This window comes from Balaenoptera borealis, assembly GCF_965194805.1.
Source record: "Balaenoptera borealis genome assembly, chromosome: 8".
NCBI classification, from domain to species: domain Eukaryota; kingdom Metazoa; phylum Chordata; class Mammalia; order Artiodactyla; family Balaenopteridae; genus Balaenoptera; species Balaenoptera borealis.
Window position 1 is genome coordinate 99,501,473 of NC_138865.1, and position 17,936 is coordinate 99,519,408.

At 45.2% G+C, this 17,936-nt stretch overlaps 1 protein-coding gene and 1 long non-coding RNA gene across 10 annotated transcripts in view; one reads left to right on the forward strand and one right to left on the reverse strand.

The window, feature by feature from the left end:
* The window catches only part of PALM2AKAP2 (PALM2 and AKAP2 fusion), a 508,788-nt gene that overhangs the window by 394,587 nt on the left and 96,265 nt on the right, over positions 1-17,936 (forward strand). For 2 of the 9 annotated variants that reach the window (XM_082403771.1, XM_082403765.1), the window contains exon 1: positions 5,995-6,163. The exons of 6 other annotated variants lie outside the window; for them this stretch is intronic. The gene's annotated coding sequence lies outside the window, so the exon portion shown is untranslated. Of the gene's footprint in view, positions 1-5,994; positions 6,164-6,426; positions 6,888-17,936 lie in introns of those variants that run through there. One more of the 9 variants, XM_082403772.1, reaches the window with a different exon arrangement.
* Positions 857-9,059, reverse strand: LOC309634329. The gene is made up of 2 exons (XR_014247987.1): positions 8,066-9,059; positions 857-3,789 (listed from the first exon to the last, which is right to left on the reverse strand). It is a non-coding gene; the product is annotated as an uncharacterized lncRNA (long non-coding RNA).

Below are 17,936 nucleotides of genomic sequence, written 5' to 3' on the forward strand. Positions count from 1 at the left end.
TCTCCCTTCCCCACCCTGCCTTTCCCCTGCACATGTAGCTTTTTTCTGCATCCTTTCCAACAAGCAGCTTCCATGTTGCTGCATTTCATTGATGATTTTAGTCTGGAACACTGTATGACTTGCACTTTATAATGGTACCCTTTAAATGTATATTACAAGGGGCAATCTGGATGCACAATGTCCCTTTGTCAATGTAGAGAAGGCACAGTCCAGCTATAATGTGGGACAAAATGAAAGCAGTTAGATGGGCAAAAGTTGCTTGGGTTTCAGAATGTTTCTTTGGAGTATTTTTAAAAGTCTTTTGAAAAAAGAGTCTCAATCATTGGGGTGAATGTCATCAGGTCACCATTTCCTTGTGTTAGAGGATTTGGCAAAGGAGAGGCCAAGTGTGAGGATGCAGGGAAAGGAAATATATGTGGAACAGGCTGGAAAGGAACTTACTCGGGCACAGGAAGCTGGAGATCCTGGAGAGGAAATGAAGGAAAGGCAGGCAACCACAAACTAGGCCAAGAACTGGAGTAAACATGGTCCAAGAGCCAAGTGTTCTCATGTGACAGCCATCCCTGTCTCTGTGTTCACTTGCTCTCTCCTTCCCCTGCCTAAAGATAATTGTGTCCACCCCAAGTGGGTCCCAGACCAGGCTGTGTCATAGAATCATGTGAGAAGCTTGAACAAATACAGATTCCTGAGCCCCAGATCTTCTAGGGAAATTAACCCAGGCTTTTTGTTTTTTGATTTTTTTTTTTCTTCCAGTTTTCCAGCTACTCTCAATGTGAGCTAGCTTGGGAAACACTGATATTCAAAGTTTTAAGAGCTGACCATCACTCAGAAACCAGACTTGACACTAGAGAAGAGATGGTTTTGAGAAGAGTGTTTTTAATTTGATAAAACAACTATAAGTCAGAACAAACAGTCCATATCCTGTCTTATATGTTGTGCATTCATTCAGAAAGTTGATGGTTAAAACAGTCTATGGATGAAATATCTCTTCTATGGAAAAGCCAAGGATGTAAGCATCATTGCTTACAATTATCTAGAGATGACATTTTTGCCCTTTTATAAGAATCAGAGATCAGTGGAGAAATGTCTTAAGTGGGAAATCCATAAACAAACAAAACATCCAGATGAATAGGGTAAAACCACTATCAGAATTAGAAAATAAGCCAAAGATCTGTGTGCATCCTAGGAGTTTGTTGGCTGGCTATCCCAAGTCCCACAGCCTTCAGGGGAAAATTATTCCTTTTATAATCATTAAATTAAAATTACTTGGACCCTTACCCACAAAGTGTTAGAGGTGGTCCAGTGCCCACCCCACTCTTTTTACGGATTTTTAACTCAAGTGGTTAACTCTGGTGGGACGGAATTAGTTCTCCTGGTCGCTTCTTGTTCTGGTTTCCCATCTTGTCTGAATTCTTAATCTCACATCCTTCTTGCGTGATATCCAGTCTGCACCAAGCCATATATTAGCCCCTTGCCTTTGGTTCTCCGAACAAATACTGTTATCAGAGGTCTAGGGGTTACCAGAAGTACTTACATCACAACATTACACAGCAAGTAATTTTAAAAGTTTATATTAAATAGTCTCTTTATTTTGGCCACTTCTGTGATCAGGAATTTCTTATTCACTGACTCCTCCCTACCACTTCAATCTTCTTCTGACTCACAGATCTTATAAGCTTCCGAATTCCAAAAGTGAATTGCAAATTCAAGTGTATAAGCATTCTTTTTAATTTTAAGAGATATCACCAAATTGTCTAACGAATTTACCAATTTATTAACATCAGTTTATATTCCCTTCAACAGTGTACAATACTTAATTTTCATCATTCTCTCACCAATAATAGATAATATTTGTATTTTATGTATTTACTGATATCATAGGCAAAATATATTATTCCAGTATTTTCACTTGCATTTTTTTTTTTAATGAGAAAGAGTTTTGGCATCTTTTCCTAAGTTCAATGGCCAGTTATACTTACTTATCTATAAATGACTGGTTTGTTTTTTTTCAATTAGATAGTTGGTAATTTTCTTCAATTTTCATATTGATTTGTAAGAACTCTTTGCATATTAGAGATAGTAACCCGTTGTTATATATGTTGCAAATATTTCCCCCTGTTTGTTTCTTCTCTTAGATTTGCAGTGGTGCATCTGGTCCCATGGGGATGCCCTTGGGATTGGGATTGTTCCTAACTTTTCAATGACTTTACCTGGTACTTGCTGGGAAAGCCCAACAGATCTACGGCTATTGGTTTGAGGGGGGCCAGCCTTTTCAGTGCTGGTTTTCTTTGCTTTTCCATCTTATTCTTACTCTTTTTTTCTAGCAAGCCTTTATTTTCTGTAGGACACATTTAGTACTTGAGGAGTATACCCAGCTGATGCTTTTTGGTCTTTCTCCTTGCCAGAAGGAAGAAATGGCAAATTCTTTATGATTGACCAGTCTTGGCCCCTTCTTTGGGTTTTCAGATCAGCTCTCTGAGCAACTCATGGGTCTTTCTTTCAGCTTCTATTCTTCTCTAAGCTTGGGGAGGAAGAAGAGGCTCTGTCAGTCTGTGTCTAGGCTGACTTCTTTCCCAGAAACCCAACCTTTACTTCTGGTGTTTCTCTAGTAAGTACATTCTATTTCTTGTGTCCCCTGGAGGCCACTCTTGCTCAGGGGCACCATTTAAAATGGGCAGGCAGCATGGCACAGGCAACATAAGCAAAAATGTACACTTAGGCCATAGGGAAAAAAAAATCATGACCTCCCCTCTTGCCAAGCAACATTTCCATAGAAGGTGTTGTGTCCTAAATGGTGTAGGGAGTGTTTAACATTTTCATATCCCAGCTATGTTTGTTTGTCTTCACAGAATCAGTAGCCCTTTATTTGCTTCATAAGTGCTTCTTACATGGATCAAGGAGCGTATATATTTCATAAAATATTCTCAGCTCTAATAACCATTATCATGTTAAGGCACATACAGTGTGATGAGCCCATAAGCATGCACTGGGTAAGAAGCCAGCCTTTCCCATCTCCAGTGTTTCTTTTTTAATTTATTTTATTTATTTATTTATTTTTGGCTGCATTGGGTCTTTGTTGCTGTGTGCGGGCTTTCTCTAGTTGCGGTGAGCGGGGGGCTACTCTTTGTTGTGGTTCGCGGGCTTCTCACTGTGGTGGCTTCTCTTGTTGCGGAGCACGGGCTCTAGGCGCATAGGATTCCGTAGTTGTAGCTCACGGGCTCTAGAGCGCAGGCTCAGTAGTTGTGGCGCCGGGGCTTAGTTGTTCCGCGGCATGTGGGATTTTCCCAGTCCAGGGCTTGAACCCGTGTCCCCTGCATTGGCAGGCAGACTCTCAACCACTGCGCCACCAGGGAAGCCCTCCAGTGTTTCTTATACTTTAATGTTCTTAAGAATCACCTAGGAGCTGTTAAAACAGTTTCCCTGGTCCTGCCCCCAGAGATTCTGACTTACTAGGTAAAGGTGGAGCCCAGGAATTTGCATTTTTAATAAATGCAGACATGGTCCTGATATCTGTGGTCCTTAGTCCTGGCTTTGGGTCCAGGGCAAGATATCTCAACGTCGGCACTCTTGACATTTGGGATACAACGATCCTTTGTTGTTGTGGGACTGTACCATACCCTTCAGGATATTTAGCAACATCCCTGGCCTCTAACCGTTAGATGTCAGTAGCACCCCACCCCCATTATGACAATATGACAATCAAAAATGTCTTCAGACATTGCCAAAATGTCTGGGTGGGCGGGGGGTGGGGGGGAAGCATCAAATCACCCTGGGTTGAGAACCGCTGACCTAGGGGAAAATAAATGTTAATTTAAAACAGTTTTTACTTTCACATGCATATGTTCATACCCTTGCATTGATTTCACTGAACAAATTAAACAAATACTTCTGATCCCTGTTATGTACCAAGCCTTTCATTTTAAAAAAGTGTAGCTTAATCATGGCTTCCTCTTTACTATCTTATAAGATGAAAGAAAAGGAAATGTTCTTGTAAATTAATATCTATTGAACATGTACTTTTCCTAAATTAATATTCCCAATAGTTTTCTGTAGAATATGCCAGAACTTTAAAATTAACAGAAAATTAGCATTAATTAATTCATATTTAAAGATAATATTACAGTCATATTAATACTGACATTGCTTTAGGAAAGAATTCAGAATTGCTGTACTATTTCTAATAAGGAAACAAATTTGACTGGTAAATGTTTGACTGGAATATAGGAAGAAAGAGTGATGATGCACTTGCCCTAATACTGTTTATAAAAATCTCACCTCTGCTGTAAGTTTAGAATTTTTCCCTGAAGAGTCTATGGTCCATATAAATAAATAAGTGTCCCCAAACATGCCCATTTCAATGTGAGTTTTCACATGCTATTAAAATGTTAAAAATAGAGCACAATGTAGGGCACCCAAATAATTAACTCAGGTTAGTGCCATGAAGAGCTGAAAGAAAGAGAGGAAGGAAGGAAGGAAGGAGGAAAGGAAGAAAGAAAAGAAAAGGAAAGGAAAGAAAGGGATTGAGGCTAAAACTCTGTAATCTCCAACCACTGGTCAGTAAATTCTGTTGAAATTCAATAGTGTAAGAGACAAACATGCAAAAAGGCTGGTGAAACAATTCCTAAATGCCAAGAAAAAGAAGCCTATAGATTTTCAGGAACCCTGAGGAGAACCGCTGAGGTCTCCATTGTAGCCTTCACTGCATCTCCACCTCCCCTTCCGTGATGGTGTGAATAAACCTTCAGACAGTAAAGAAGCCTTTTCTGGGGTTGATGCTATTTTTAATGTCTTTAGCTGGACAGGCTTTCTGGACAGGTCCCCATGTTATCGTTTCTTGTATGGGAAATCAAGGTCCCTGGCAGTTGTCTTTCCCTGCCGTGTGTGGCAGGCAGAATCGATTCTCAGAAGAGGACCCCGGGATTTTGGCCAGCGGTTCAGAAAAAAAGCAGGCCAACAGAGGATGGAAACTAGGGGAGTAAGGGGCTCTGACTTGCAGAGGTGGGGAGGGAGAACCACTGGGAAATGAAAACCTTGATCACGCCTAGTGGAAAGTTGAATTCAAGAAATCTGACTACATATCATGTTTATATTCTATTACCTCTGCAGAGAACACCTTGGTTTTAAAAATACTGTTTTCTGTGTGGGGTGTTTCTGTGTGTGTCCTCTCAGGATTTCTAGAAGGTCCGTCTTCAGAGGGTCATTAACATTATTTAAATATTCATGGTGGGGGAGGGGATTACAAGCTGAAATTTCAGACAGCTTGGGAGTGGGGGATGGCTGGCCACCCGCCGGATCCAGCCCCACGCGGTGTATCAGCTGCCTCCTTCCCCACCGCTGGCTTTGTTAACACACGCGCTCTGACACCAGGCCACCAGCTGCCACAACAGGGAGGGCAGCATGAAGGCTCTGGCGAGCCAGTGAACCAGAAGCATCCCTGTCCGCACCTCAGCCTCTGGACCACATCAGGGAGAGGCCCAAAACACACCGAGCCGCCGTCCGCGTCACAAAGACGCGTCTCCCACCGGCTCGCAGCGGTCCTGCTTACCCGGACAGGGTCTTGGTGCCGGTAAGGGATGGGGAACTCGACCCCTCGGATAGGAACTCAGCGGTGCCGGCCTTGTGAGGGCGCACACGCAGCCACACACTTCCATATACACTCATATGCACGTACGTATACACCAACGCACACGTCCAGATGCACGCACGCCGACACGGCCACACGTGCGCTAACACAGGTCCACGTAACCCAGACACAGAGCCCTCTCCCCAGTTAGGAAATACTTGGCTTCACTTGCCCCATCCCTCCATCCCTCCAATCTATCCATTCACTCATTTCTTGGTTTCTCGGTGTGTGCCAAGATTTCGCCAAAGCCACAGACAGAAGGTGTGAGTGGTTGGGGAGGGGATGTGGAAGCGGAGGGGCAGACCTCTGCCCCAGGCGCTGGGAAGGGGGCGGGGAAGGGGCGGGCTCCGGGAGCAGGCGGGCGGCGCTCCCGGCGCTCCAGCGCACAGAACGGCCGCGGCTCTCGGCAGATGCGCTCGCCCCAGCCGTGGCCTGCCGAACGCCTTTCCGCGGAGTCTCCCCGACGCCCCGAGAAGGAGGTAGTGGCCGCGCCGCGCAAGATCGGAGGCCGAGGACAGCGCCCCCGTCCGGCGCCCAGAGGTGGGTGTCCAAGCTCAGGCACGGCGACCCAGGACACCAAGTCCCTGGGGGCCCCTCCTGGTGTTGGGGCCTCGGGCGCGGGAAGAGGGTGGCTCGGGAAGGATTGGTCCCTTGGGAGCCCTTTGATGCACCGCGGACTTTAAAGGGCTTTTATGGTCCTTGCCTAGTGGAGCGTGTGCGGGGCGGGGGCCTGGCTGGAAAGGGCTGTGACCCTGTGGCTTTGAATTCCTAGGTTTGGGGGAGGGCCAGGTTTTGGCTGCTTTATTCAATACTTACTCACTTATATATGCTTTAAAAACTAAACTTAGGAATACGACCTCCCTCCCACCCCCTCTGCCAAACACACACAGAGTCGGGCTGTACAGGAAAAGCAGAGAAAAATCAAAGGTCGGTAGCCGCCTCTCCAGATCTGGGAGCCGCGGTGGATGGAGCCAGCGGTTCCAGCTGGAGAGGAAGGCGCGCGTCCTGACTCCTTTGATGGTAGCGCTGGGGGCGTTTTCAGAAATCAGAAGCTTTGCAGGGAGACTGAGGCCGAGGAGGGCCGGGTTCTCAGGCAGCTGGAACCTTTTGGAATGGGGTCCGGGGAGACGCTGCAGGAGGAGGGAGCAGCCCTTCTGCGCGCGGAGGGAGGGGGAACCGGATCCGAGCTGAGCCTGGAAGTTCGGCCTGAGGCTGGGACCCCAGCTATTAGGATCTGGTGTTTTATCCTGGATAAAGCCGGAGGGTAGGTCTCTTTGGCCCCTTTGTGGGGACCCTGTGGGGAGTCGAGGGCGCGGATCGTGGTGGTGAGCGCTGGGGCAAGTGTTCTGGCATCGCGGTGGAGGCGACGCGCCTCCCCGGATAGGAGCTAGGAGATACTGGCGGCCCTGAGAAATTCTAGAGAATCGTAGTGGAGAACAGGGGACTGAACGGAGGTCCGGGAAAGCGGGCTGTCCGGGAGTCCGCAGAGGGAGGCGAGGCGGGCCGGGGAGCGGTGGGGTTAGTGGCCGGTGAGGGCGGAAGGCGAAGCGGCGGGTGCAGGCGGTGGGGAGCGAGGCGGAGGGTGGACCCGCGGGAGCGGGACCCGCAAGCTGGTTTCTGAGTTTCCCTGGACGGATGCGAGACGGCCAGCATTGGGGATCTCTCCCTGATCCGCAGAAGGGCCCGTCTGGGAGGGAAGTGACTCATGTAGAGAGATGGTGGATTATTTCTCCAGACGGGTTTCCCGTGTGGGGCAGTAGTGGTTTGGCAGATGTCTACCCTTCCCTGTAGCAGTTTTAGGCGCAGCACCTAAAACCAGCCCCCCAACACACACACATATTTACCTTTGAAAAGAGCACACACACACACACACACACACACACACACACACACACACACACGTCTCTCTATATAGTATATCCCTCAGTCTGCAAACAACTTCTCAGAGGAAGTGCTCTTCCCTCTTATCACCCGTCACAGGCACCTGGAGGCTGAATTAGGACAAACCCACCACTCACCAGTGTAATCCCACGGGATTTGTTTCCTTGGCTTTGTTCTAATTGAAGAGAGTTAATTTAAGCATCACACTTTTCTTCCTGGAAATGTTCGCAATTTAATTAAACACTCTCTTCCTGCTGGCAGCCTCCTCAACTTTGATCAATAAAATTTCAGAGTAACAGGTCTAGAAATGAGGCATATTTAGTAAGGAGTTCATTGCTTCTTTAAACATAAAGCCTTTTAAGAATTGAAACTTGCCCTAAAGCACCTCTAAACGGCTGTCCGATGCCGGCTCTCTCCTCTCCAGTTTTGATATAGGCTCTTTGCTTAAAGGGCATCTTCTCCTTTGAGTGGGCACACCATGGGTCTTGTAGGCCCTGCAGTTATTTTGAGCTGCACCAATAAAATTAGTCTTGAGCCAGAAGAAACGAAAGTAATACACACCTTGGGTCTCCAGATCCCTTACCTAACAGACTGGGCAGTTAAGTGTTAAGATGCTTCTCTGGCAGTGGAGTTCATTTTCAACTTCTTTCTGGGATGCCAAGATGCTGGTGTGAGACTGGGTTTTGAGATGGGACAAACATTTTGAAATACCCATTATCTCATAGTTCTGGCATGACAGTTGAAACAGCTTCCTGCCTGCAGAGTTCAGGGTAGTGTTGTCAGAATTTATTTCACTTTCATAAGTGGCTCACTAGCTCAGGATCTCTGGCTGATAAAGTGGAAGAGGTTGTCTTAATTTGGTTGTCAAGTGAGGGGAAAATGATCCACTGGTTGTTTTATTTCTAAACCTTTCAGTATTTTAATATAGAAATTGCATATTAACTGTTGCTTTTAAAATGCTAACACCCTGGACTTTCTAATTAATTATTATAATTATTGGCTAGATTCTGCTGTCTTTATAGAGTTGGTGGACTCTTAGAACACCCATGTCCTAGATTTCTATCAAGGTTGTCATCACAAGTCTCTACATATTAGGAAAATGAGAAATGTTTCAAATAAAAATGCAGTTGAATTTGGACGGGGGTTGTGCTGAGGGATTTTAATGATTCAAACAGGAGCATGTTGAAAATTGACTTCTGAAAACCAGTTTCATTTTTTAATTTTATACATTTCTCAGCACTCGTATGATCTCTCATGAATTAGCCTCTGGAATGGCTGTCCCTTGATCCTGAGTCACCATTTGCTTAGATTATTGGTCAGGCATCCTGTGTAAGCTATTGGAAATTTCAAGTAATTGATGAATATACTTATCAGGTTCAACAATGTTAGTAAGTTTTGCTAGAAGATTGCATCATTTTTTTGGTACTGTGCAAACTTGGCACCCGGAGACAGATTTGCTGTGATGCTAAAAAAGCTTAAGCTTCAGGGCCCTGCACTAGCACCAGCCTCATCCAGGAGCAGCACATTGGGTGGCTTGGGCCTGAGGGAGACAGTGCGGCCATGAGCCATCCCAGGGCAGGGCGGGGTGGGGGTGGGGGCGGGTAGGGAGAGAAATATCTTTGTTAGATAATCACCTTCTAAGGATATATGACTGCTGTTAAGTTTTGGACATATGCCCTTCAAACACATTTTCCAGGAACATATTATTATAGAAAAATTGAAATCACCTGTGCTGTAACAGGAACATCCACTACAGGTTTCCCCCACTTTCTGAAAGTTCACATTAGTGCCCCTTAGCTTTTACTCAAGATCTACATTTCGCTAACCAAAAGAAATCCAAAAAAGATTTTCACTTCTATGAAAAAGCTTTTATCGAACTAATGTAGTCTTTTGTAAAATTGAAGTGCCTGCTGTAACATGAAGCGGGAATACTCTTTGCTTCTTGCCAGTTCAGCTTACCAAAGGTTTCATAGGAGTGGTCCACTTTCAGATAGTGGGACAAACCTGTATTTGGCTCAGAAAGAAAATTGTACAGTATGTTTGTGTGATTTAAGTAGGACTTGATTAATTAGAATACTTAAGAAATGGAGTGCTCTAATAATTTCAGTAACTTAACATTAAACATTTATTTCAACTGTTGTTGATGAAGATGTTTCTAAGATGTAATAAATGACTACCCCGCCTTGACTACTTCTTGCCTTCGTGAGTTTACCGTGGTGAATGTACTGTTGTCCTTCCATTGACCGTTCAGGATTTTGTAGTCTCAGTGTGATGTTAGCGTAGATACAGATTGTAATTTTTAGAAGTGTAGAAGTGTAATCGCCAAACCTAGTCCAGTACAGACTCTGGAGGCTGGCTTTTGAGAAAACTAAAATCCCGATATAAATGTTATTTCTGTTCTTTGCCCCAGTCTCTGAAAGATGAAAGATGAGCGCCAGAAAAATGAGTTAATCAAGACCTTGCCTTCTTCCTACAGTAAAACAGGATGCGCTTTCTCCAGGGTTCAGCCAGAGGTTCTTTTTTTTCCTTTTGAAGTGAATTCAGAGATTGAGGAGGTGCAGAAGAGGACAGACAGCATGGGCAGAGGGGCTGAGAGCATCCTTGGGCCCATTCACCTCTTTTTCCCTTTGGTACTTCTCTCTCAAATCTAGGAGCACCAGTGCTACCAGGCCTTGGGGGGACACGTTTGAGTAGGATCAAGGAACATGTAAGTGGCATTTGTTCCTTTCTTGGTTGGAGTCTCAGAAAGACTGCATGGGCCCTGCAACTGGAAAAGGTACCCTTTGGAGGTAGAATGCTGAGGGTTTCCTTATTCAGGAAGAGGATAGGGATGGGGATGAAATGATAGAGCTTCCCTCAAGTGGGTTTGTTTGTTTGTTTGTCTTGGGAGGATATATGTCCGAGTTGAGGGAGTCATGGTGTGAATGCCAAGGAAGGAGAGAGAGCTGTAGAACTTGGTGGGGGTGACACTGTCCTCTGAAGCCCCCTTTTCAGGGACTTTGTGGTCGGTTGGATGCTTGATTGGAGCAGATGGGGTGAGCAGAGCCAAATACACAGATACTATAACTAACGCCCCAGTTATCCAGAGCCATGGCAGGGCCCAAACTCATTAGTATATTGGCCAAATTCTCTATAAGATCTACGGCATGTCACATAAACTGAGTCTTAGTTTCTTCATCTATAAAAAATGGGATACAGAGATTAGCGTGGCCCCTGCACAAGGATGACATGCAAATTCATGAAGTGTTCCATATTTTTTATACACACTACTATATATAAAATAGATAACTAATAGGGACCTACTGTATATCACAGGGAACTCTACTCAATACTCTGCAATGACCTATATGGGAAAAGAATGTAAAAAAGTGGATATATGTATATGTATAGCTGATTCACTTTGCTGTACAGCAGAAACTAATGCAGCACTTTAAATCAACTATACTCCAATAAAAAATTTTTTTAAATAATAAATAAATAAATAAATAAAAATTAAAAATGGGGATACCAAAACTTACCTACTTCAAAACTTAAATGAGATAGGTATGGAAGCACCTTGAACATGTATTCTTCCCCAAGTTGTTTGTTTTCTTAAATTAACCAACATCTTTCATCTTTATGGCAGATGCAAATAAGTAAACAGTTTTTAAAGTTAATTTTTAAAAATTCCAGCAATTGTGTAGCACATCAATTGTTCATCCTTTACATCAGATCAGATCCAGAAGCTTTGGGCACAGAGGTTCTCCAGGCCTGACCTCCACGCCCACCCCACAGCCCCCTTTTGACTTGGGGAACCTGGCTGACATCCTTCTCTTCCCCTTACCCCAGAACACTTGCACTGTTGTATCAAGGCTTCTTCCAGTCTTCTTTACTTGCTCTCTCCTGATGCTTCGAGTAGGTCAGAAATTGCTTCTCAATGGGAAAATGGTCCCAAATTTTCAGGACCCTCATCCTGGGCTTTAAGCTCACTCAGTGACCGGCAGTAGGATGGGGGTCACTGGGATTCCCCTTCACGAACTACTGCAAGCTTCTTTGCCAGCTTTCATGAGTTTACTCTGTCATAAGGCAGGAACATGGATGAATGTATTAAGTAAAGATTTGCCATGAGGGTTAAAATAAAAAAGGTTTTCAGAAGAGCCTGAGAAGCGTAGTGAATTCAGTCCTTTTTTTCTTATCATGGAACTTCTCACAGATTTGCAGTAGAGTTGGCTGCTTGGATGGATGATTATGTAGCAGCCAGGTGAGGTGGGGCACACCAGAAGCATTATCTTGAGTTAATTCTTTTTTTTTTTTTTTAATTTTTTTAAAAAAATTTTATTTATTTATTTATTTTTTATTTATTTATGGCTGTGTTGGGTCTTCGTTTCTGTGCGAGGGCTTTCTCTAGTTGTGGCAAGTGGGGACCACTCTTCATCGCGGTGTGCAGGCCTCTCACTATCGCGGCCTCTCTTGTTGCGGAGCACAGGCTCCAGACGCGCAGGCTCAGTAATTGTGGCTCACGGGCCTAGTTGCTCGGCGGCATGTGGAATCTTCCCAGACCAGGGCTCGAACCCGAACCCGTGTCCCCTGCATTGGCAGGCAGATTCTCAACCACTGCGCCACCAGGGAAGCCCTTGAGTTAATTCTTAAGTGCTACAAATCATTCTTTTTAACAAACACATATAAAAGGTAACCTCCACCCTTGGTCCAAACCTGGCCACCAAATTCATGGTGCCACCCCTGGATGAGGGTGAGCCGGTATGTTTAAGGAAGTGAGTCGGTTAGAAAAAGCAGTTGGGGATTCACAAACAGCATGGCTGAAAAAGCAGAACACTGCAGCACCTAACCCAGTTTGTGACGCCCCTGTGAAGTTTTCTTTTTAATCACTGTCTGCTGGAGGGAAGTCCCCGCTCAGAACGTCTCCGGAGGGGGAACTGTCCAACTCAGGGCCGGTGACTCTCCAGTGTCTGTACTCTGTTTAAGGGCCTCAGCCCTGCATGAAGACCCGATTTCCTGGGAATTGGCCTGTTCACTTGAGCAGCATATCTGGACATGTGATGCATCACCCCAGTGTCCATAGAGGGGCAGACAGTGTCCATATGGTACAGACTGTCAGCATCACCCACGTGGGAGGAGCCTGGATACTGCCTTTTAAACTGGTTTTGCTGGTGATGCCAAGACCAGGTGATGGTGGCAGTCCTGGTGCTCTGTCAACAGGTCTGTGAATTCTACTTGCACGTTCTGCCCTGTGGAGCACCCAGAGTCCTTATCTTCTACGTATGATTGGCGAGCAGTTGAGTAAGTGTATATCAGTGGTGGTCCAGAACTATTAACCTCTCTGAACTACACAAGGGTGTTTTTTCTTGCTCTGCGTATGCTTTAGCGAGGAAGCCTTGAAAAGGATTATTACTGTGCGAAGCAAGGATAAACAGTGATGCTAGAGCAGTTTTTCCTGGGTTGTCAAAGGGTGCTGGACTGGACGTTACCCCACAGGCCTTAGAGCGCCCTGGGTTGGTGAGGTTTAGAGGAGAATTTTGCCAGACCTTCCAGGGTTATTGTCTTTTGTCGGTTAGAAGGAAGAGTGTGTGCATGGAACTGGTACCCACACCACTCCAGGTTCTGTGAAGAGAGAGGGATTCCTTAGGTGGCCATCCCGGCCATCCCCATGGCTTTTCCCAGGGTGTTTGTGATGATTCTGTGGGCCTTGGACTGAGCTAGCGCTTCCTGCAGCAGAGACCAGCCCTGCAGACTCTGGGGGAAGTCCCGACCCTCAGATGCCTTTCTTCCCACCCAGCCTGACCAGCCTCGAATGCAGAGCTCTTCCAGGGCCGCCTGAGCCCCGCACCTGGGTGAAGGTGGAGGAAGGCCAAACCACACTTTCCTGTAGGCGATTAACTGCCGGCTTGCTGCCCCTCTCCCAGTGCAGCTGACTGTCTCGACTTCTATTCTCATGACGACATTTGCACAGTGGAATCATGCAGAAACTTACTTTGTTTGGAGCAATGCCTCACATACATTTTTTCGGATACAGCCTACAAATGGAGAAAGACACCATTGTTGAGCACTTTTCGTGGGGGGGTGGGGATGGGGAGAGAGTGATTTTCCCAAAGGAATACATCTTACTTAATATTCTAGAAAAATCAAGTACTACACAACCCTGAATTCAAAAGCTCTCTCTGTATGTGTGTTAAAATCAAGGTCTATGTGTCATGTACTTTGTGATCCCAGGGCTATATTTAGCTTGGCAAATTAGTATTTTTGCATTAGAACATTTTATCCTTGCAAAGGGTAGCAAGGATTCTCCCCGGACACAATTCCAGATGAGTAGAATTCATTCATTTGGGGAGGAATATGAAGAAACTGTTTTGGAAATGGAGATGCGACCCAAAGCCCTTGCGATTATTCCTGTTTGAGATCATTTTTCCTTTTGAGAAAAGTTTAAATCAGTGTTAAATGCAGCATGGAGGTGGACCCGAAGAGTGGGAGGCATTGCTTTTGCATGAAATCACAATGTGTACATTGTTTTAAAATATTCTTTTCATCATATGCTTCATTACCAAAACAATTCACAGCCTCCAAAGGATGACAGATGTTATGGTGTAAGCAACAGAGAGAGTATAAACTAGAAGAAAGGAAAGGGAAGAAATCCCTCCTTCTCCAACCACCACTCAGAATGGAATTGAGTTTTTTTCTTCTAGGGAATTTCCTGTAATCCTCAGGGATGGCTTGACCTTGAGGTTTCTAGGCTTGCTGCTGGGAGGAGCTAAGAGGAAAAGGGGAGGGAATTAACATTTTCTGAGTGCCAGACACCAGACTGGTTGCTTTATCTTCAGTGTCTTACCTAATGCTCGCAATCACCACCATTTTTCAAATGAGGATGCTGAGGCGCCGGGAGGTTACCAGGTAACCAGCCAAGCTGTGCGACGCCAGCCAGTTTTCTTACGCAGTTTTCCCTCTTGTTACTAAACCAGTGCTAAAGGGCTCTGGTGCTGAGTGTGGTCTGAGGGCCTGCGGCATTAGCATCACCATCACCCAGGGGCTTCGTTGAAACTAGAGAATCCTGAGCCCCATTCCAGACCTGCTGAGTCGGAATCTGCATTTGTAACAAAATCCCTAGGGACTTGTATGCACAGTATGGTGTGAGAAGCTCTACTACCCGGGACTTGGAGGGCGAAGGTCTGGCAGATACCACGGAGGAAACTAGCCAAACCTCAGGACTGCGATCGGCAGACTGATTTGAGGGATTGGTCTGTCTGGGAGGGGTGATGGGTGCAACTGTCAATAGAATCTAGCAGGACGCAGCTGAGCATCTTAAAATGCACAGGATGCCCCCCTCCCCTCGCAACAAAGAATTATCTTGCCCCGAATGTCCACAGTGCTGATGCTGAGAAACCCCGATCTAGTCGTCCATATCTGGGATTCACATCCTGTAGATATGTTTCCATAGCTTCGGATGCGTGCAGCTCTCTAGCAAGTGTAACTTAGATGATACTGATTGCATTTTGCTATGCAAATGTGATTCTCTTTACTGGGACTTGAAAAGAGTAAAAGAGCTGAAATTGCAGCCTGATAGATTTCTGTTAGGGTTATGAGAGTGTCTGGCTCTGGTACCCAGGGTGTTGCAGAAATGTTTCTGAGCGTGTACTGAGTGCCCCCCACTGGGGGTCATTCCCCCCCCCCCAACCCCCCGGTCCAGTCCTGCCTGGCAACAATACCTTTTGTTTGTTTTACTCCCCAAATTTGCCCAGGCCTCTGTCCTTTTTCTCAGCCTCCAAGCAAGCTGTGTTGGGTCAGCTGTGATACCTGGAGGCTGGGGGAGGAAAGGGAATAAACGCAAGACTGGTGAAGGGAAGCAAAGCCTCTTTCCTACCACCTTGCCTCCCTGCCTGCCCCTGGGATCTACTCATCTCCCCTTTTTCTCACTCAGCTCCTCTAATTCCAGCACTTCCACTGACAAACACCTCTCCTCTCTCCCTGCCCCTTCTCTCTCTCTCTCTCTAGATTCTGGCCTAGAACATCTGGAACCCTCTCCCCTCCATCCCCTCTGCCTCCCTCCCTCCTTTTCTCTCTGTCTTCCGTTTGTGAGCTGAAAATCAACCTGAATCACGACTGGGAAGTGAAACCAGGATGTCCAGTGTATATTAAGGGAGGGAAAAGTTTTGAACTGAAATTCTATCCTATAAAGAACCCTTGTCATTTATCTCCTTCAGAATGGCTGCAAACACCTCTACCTACTTTCTTGTTCTACTCTGATTAAAACTTGCTTTTTCTCCAGCTCTAGAGTTGGAAAACAGAATTCTTTCTTGGTTCTAGTGTGTTTTCCAGCTTTCTTTCACTGTTGATATTATAACGATCATTTTCCTATACTTTTAAATGAACATTGTCATTGAAGTAGATTGTTCTCAGCAAGTTTTGGATTTATCACCGAGGCATCCCAAGGAGAAGAAAATCTCTTCGCAACTTCTGTGTACCTTCTTTTCATAACTCTCATGATCCTTTGCAAATGAAAGGGGACGCCTTGGAGAGTGACAGCAAGCTACACAGAACATCCAGCTCCAGCATTTGGAGCCAGAGGCCAGGGCAGATGAAGCTGGAGTGCTGGGCTTCTGGCCAGAGTGGAATGAATCTTCCCAGCACTGGGAAGCCTGTGTTTTTCCAGCAGACCAGCTGATCTGCTCCAGAGGGCTTTAAATTGGGCAATGGGGAGTTCTGGGGAATAGTGGAAATCAGAGAACAGGAGATCAATTGCTATGGAGGATTATTGGTTATGTCACAAAAAGGGGGAGATTTGACATCTGGTAACTGATTCCTAGTAATTGTTTTGAGAAAATAGTTGGGAAATCAGTATTAGAAACAATTTTGTCTTTAATATCAGTCCTAAAGGTGTATAAATGAGAGGAAGAGGACTTTCCTGGTGGTCCAGTGGCTAAAACTCTGCACGTCCACTGCAGGGGGCGCAGGTTCAATCCCTGGTCGGGGAACTAAGATCCCACATGCCGCGCAGTGTGGCCAAAATAAATAAATAAATAAATAAATGAGAGGAAGAAAAGCTTAGAGGACTTTGTCCCCCGAGGTACCCCTCCTGTCTTCAGCCCACACCCTCTAAGTGTGTTGTCACATCTCATGAACGCCTCAAGGGTCCTCTTGGGCTTGATAATGTATGCCATCTTTTGAAAGATCCACTAAATTCTTTTGGCCACAAATTATGCCTTTCAAAATTGGCCTGAAAGAATGCTAGTAAGAATCATTACACAACTGACTACTGCAAATCCTTGGACACATACAGAGTAACAATTACTGGGGCTTTATGAAGAATGGCTCCAAACCAAGGGCAGAGTTTACATGAACAGAGGAAGACATAATTCAATATGTGTACAATTGAATAAAACCTTGAACCTTTAACATGGGCCCATTTCCATACACAAATTGGGAAGAAGCTTCTTTCAAAAGAGCGTAATTTTGAAAAAGCTCAGATTTTCATATTTCTTCAGTGAGTTGAATCTTCCATAAGTGCAGATACTGGGAGATTAAAGGGGATTTAAGATGCTTCTGATAATGAATACTTATTGAAAATCAGGCCCTCTTCCAAGTGCTACATATGTATCGCCATCTTTAACCCTCATAACGTCCTCCTTTTGGGAGGATACCAGTATTATAAATTTTTGTTACAGATGAAAAAACTGAGCACAGTGGTTTAAGACAAGGGCATATATCTAGTGGCACAGTCAGAATTTGAATCCTTGTAGTCTGGCTTTTATACACAGTCTCTTAATCTTTACCATCCTTATTCTGCCTTCTTTGTACTTAAGACAAACTAAACTTGCCCTCTCCTACTGCGGTTGAGGGTATGAATCTCAGTCCATAAGCAAAGGCTTGCAAAAAACATAGCATTTTATAACTTACGTAAATTAACTTAATTTTGTCTCCAAGCCTTCCATCTGTCCAGCTAACAGAAAATTTAACCTCAGTTATTTTGGGAAAACGCGCACCTTATGATTGCATCCAAGGTCTAAGGTTTTAGGAAAAGGGCCATCTAGACACGTCTCGACACCGGTTTTAGTTGTGATTTCCAGTCACGTGTCTATATTGCTTTGACTGTTTCTGTCCACATGGGCAAGTTTGAGGCTCTCGGCTGTTCCACACAGGCATGGGATGGAGCCCGGGAATCCTTGGCAAATCTGGGAACCTGGAGCCTGGAGTCTCTCCTCTCTGAAGTCTTGCCAGCTCTACTAGGAGCTTCCAGGGAACAGAGTAGAACACCCAGAGGTAGAGGATGGAAGGACGCTTTCTAGAATGCCTTGCATAATCTTGTCTATAGCTTAGATTTTTACAAAAGCTAGGAAGAACCTTGACTCCTTGACACCAGATCTCCAAAGCAAGCATCCTGCTGGCTGCCTGCCTGCCTAAGGGGGAGGAAGGAGGAGAGAACGTAAAAGGAGAAGACATTATTAAG